General features: G+C 30.1%; 1 protein-coding gene across 5 annotated transcripts in view; it reads right to left on the bottom strand.

The window, feature by feature from the left end:
- LOC119833600 overlaps nt 1–4,341 on the bottom strand; it is an 80,479-nt gene that overhangs the window by 37,204 nt on the left and 38,934 nt on the right. The window lies entirely within an intron of this gene.

Genomic DNA, 4,341 nt, shown 5'->3' with positions numbered 1-4,341 from the left:
AAATTTTTCAAATTAAATACATATTATTACTATAATCGGTAATTCGGTACTCCGAATATAGTAACACCAATTAAATTAAATAACATATTATGTTTTATTATACCATAATTTTAGAGTAACACTTTATTTTGACTGACAGATCATGCAAAATTAGATCATGCAATAATCTAGGTAACTGTTGATAATCTTATTACAATGTCAATAGATTTTACTAAATGTTTATATCCGTAAAGCTTAATATTTAATATACGAAAGCAGCAGTGACAATGTTTGATAGAATTATGAATAACTATATTATAGTTTCACAAGTTACTATGCACGTTACGTGTCGAAATAGGTCACGCACCTGTTGTTACCGCAGTCTCAAAGAAAATCGTTATGGTTAGTATATGGTATAGGTATTTTATGACGGTTTTTAGTTTTTAGTAACTTATTGCGTCCTGCAACTGAAATGCAGAATTTCTTTTGAAGATCTCATTCCTCATCAACAAAGATAGTGCTTAAAATGACCCTAACTCTAATGTTATTGTACAAGTGTCTCATCTAGATTCTAAATGAATTTGTACATAAATAATTTGAAGATTTCCGTGAAGCAGTAATGCCGATTGGTTTATTTTATTACAGCTTTCTTCTCCCCTTCTTTTCCTATTGAAATTTTCTATGTCATTTTCAACGGACGATACTCAATCAATCAATCAACGTTTTTATTGCATCGGTGTTATAAAATTTACTTTCAATTTGGACGTATTTTTTCTGTGTTCATTTGCTTTTATTTGTGTCTTCGTTTATTTGAAAAAAACAGTCATTAACATAGATTATAATTATTTTAAAAATAAGTGTTGGTCACCAACAAAAAAATACCATCAAATAAAATATTATGAAACATAACACCATACCAATTGCTTTGTTTATATGAATGCTTTATATCCCATGACATCATTTCGTAAGAAAAAGGCTCATCTGCAATTATAGGCGATAATATCTTATCACTAAAACCCATGACCCAAATCGCTAATTACACAAATCTCTAGTTTACTTGACATTGAAATGAAATCCATTAAGAGTTTCCTAACAAATGAGCTCAAAACGGATGTCTCGTAACTCTTTCAATTGTTATTACGTTAATAGTATTGTCTTGTATTTAATTATTCTGTACATATTCTCACCTCAGCGTTCCCAAAGTCATTAATTACATCTCAGGTTAATCAAATTCTAAACGAGACATATGAGTAACAAGAATTTTTAAGTAAACATCGTAGGCGTTTTTTGTAATTGATTAATTATATGAATGAAGACGAATTGAAAGGATTGTAAATAAACATAGATATATATTATTATTTAGTTTATAATGCAAGAAGTTGAAGACTTCAACATATCAATCGTAGGTACATATATAACAAGAATGATTAGTATAAAAACAACTAACGATTATTTATTATTAACGGCCTTTTTACGATCTCTCGTTACCATTTGAATAAAAATAAAAGTCGGAAAAAAACAAATTCATCCTTAACCATGGTTTTTGGTCTCCATTTTGACAACTTATATAGGTACAGATATATAAATATGGGTGTGCATATATAACTATATAATGTTCATTTTATATACACAAACACACACACGTACATTAGCTTGAAAAGAATATAACCCTCTTTCTATTGCAGTCGGATAAAAAGAATCGTTATTCTAGTAATGGTTTCAAGCTTATTTTTTTTCAGTTACACTTATGAATATCAAGTCTATGTATTGGTATCGGAACAAGTATCGATTTTATCAAGCTTGTAATAACAACAAAATGGAACATTGACGGAATGCCGATAAATATTTAAGAGCTTTTATGTGATAAGTTCACTACACAGGTATCAAAAATCGGTCTCTGAAAGCTGTATTCTCATTGTATTAGATACTAAAGTTATGTGAAAATATATGTGTATTAATGTGATAACAATAATGAGGGATTAGTTTACTCGTAGCTGCCACAAGACCAGTTAACGCGTATGTAAATTGAGATATCTTCTATTAATTAAGTTCAACGTTACACATGTTCACGTCTATTTATCGAGAGGAAACATTAATAATGGCGCTTCTGTTATCTGCTTGGTTACATGTATTGATGACGATCGCTCTTGTATGTACTAACTGTGTGTGTAAGGAGCATATATATACATAGGTTATAGTTTATTTAATCTTGTGATAATAATATATATAAAAGAAATGTTCATCAAATCGCCTTTATCCCTTTATTAGAATACTATATATATAAATATATTGTCATACATTTAAATTTCTCTATGTATATTCCAGCTTATTTTTAGTTTCATAATATAAGTCTTCATCTAATATATAAAATTCTCGTGTCACAGTTTTCGTTGCCATACTCCTCCGAAAGGGCTTCACCGATATTGATGAAATTTTTTGTGCTTATCCGGTATCTATGAGAATCGGCCAACATCTATTTTTCATACCCCTAAATGATAAGAGTAAGACAGAACAGCGTTTGCCGGGTGCAGCTAGTTATTTATAAAAGTGTATTATAACTACACATTTATGCATATGTATACATTACATACATTTTAGAAGCACCACTGAACATAATCACCTGTTTAAAACATCGAATATTTAAATATTCCTGTTATTAAAGGCGCTGTTAAACGCAAAAGGGAAGCGCCCCAATCACTCGGCAAGTCGATACAAATTAATATTGATGTTTATCGCAAGCCGGCGACAAAATGCCCGTGTTCCATCATCCCACCCCCCATCAGATGTCACGAATTTTTCATCCGTTAAATCGGGTAAGCTCGTCAAATTGAAATATATTGTAATGATTGAATGCATTAAATTGATGTGTTCTTAAAATTGCAGATATAATTTTTTGACCGGGTAATCCGGTAGCTTATATTGTAATAATAATATAATGTTAACTTACGATTCGTAATCCTTAAATAAACATTTCATAATGTACAAACAGGTATTTAACAACGTAAGCGTAAATGTGACTACGTTCGGTTGAATATATGTAGTCAATAATATATCTATGAGTCATAATTGTACAGGCTTTATATAGGTTTACATTGGTGAATCTTGATTAATATGTTTATATACATCATCATCATCATCATCATCATCATCAGCCCTTATATGTTCCCACTGCTGGGACACAGACCTCCTATGAGGGTATAATTTTTGATATTCATTATTAGTATATGTTTATAAGTTAAATTTATGTTTCCCTAATTAAAATTTACATGTACAGAATTCACACAAGCAAATAAAGAAGATCTCATTTGATATGATTAGTAATCAAAATCTCCTCTCTCGCGTCACACATGTATAAAGCTAAAATAATATTATTACTCCACCAAATAAATGGCGTACTTAGCGCAAATGCATCAGCAGAAAATATTGAGGTGCGCCAACTCATTTACCTCGAGCTTTCACGTGAAACGTAACACGAAAAGGCCTTTAAGTCACATTAATTACTCAATATATTTGTGTTACCATTATTTACTATAATTAATGTCTGCACTGTGCTTAGGAATGTTTGTAATGAACAATACGCGACGTTCGAACCTTCACTTATTTCGCTGTCAAGGCAATGTCAAATGTCATATTATAATTGCTATAACGACTATGTTTAAAATACAGTTCTCCTCTCCCCGTTTACTGACAGATTCTTATCTGTTCATATTAATATAAATGATATTTGACAACCTTTCAAAATTTTAAGCTACTTGTTTTTTTATTTCAGTCAAAATAAGTGTACCCATATTTTATCAAAGTATTGAGATTTTCATTCATTTTCTATTTTATTCTTAAAATTTTGTTAGCGCCAAATGACGTCATACATAAGGAGGAATATTTTTTTTCTAAGCTAGTTTGGTTTAAACAAAGACTGTAAGTACCTACTGACATTTTTGTTAATTACACAGTAATAGAGATGTCAGAACTTTTTTTTTGTATCTGGTAAAAAATTAATTCTTATGTTTGTTGTGTCTTCTTCTTCTCTTAATTTATGGGTCTATCCAATAAATAGATACTCCGCCAATGTCTGTTATATGCGGGAGAGACAGAACTCAAATTTCATACAGACGGACTAATACAGTTGTGGTGGTGTTATTTATACCTATGTACCCTATTTATTTTTTCGATTTATGTTTTTAATTATTTCTTGCTGTACGTGCGGTTGGTATAGAACTTTTTTTATTTCATCGCATTCCTATAAAAAGCAACGATTAGCATTAATATTAATATAGTAATGAACCGCTATAGTACTTAGTCTGGCCATAAATACTGTTACACTTAATTATAAAAAAATATTACATTTGAATTTCGAATCTGTCA

Source organism: Zerene cesonia, chromosome 17 (assembly GCF_012273895.1).
Source record: "Zerene cesonia ecotype Mississippi chromosome 17, Zerene_cesonia_1.1, whole genome shotgun sequence".
Lineage (NCBI taxonomy): Eukaryota > Metazoa > Arthropoda > Insecta > Lepidoptera > Pieridae > Zerene > Zerene cesonia.
This window is presented reverse-complemented; position numbering and strand designations above follow the sequence as displayed.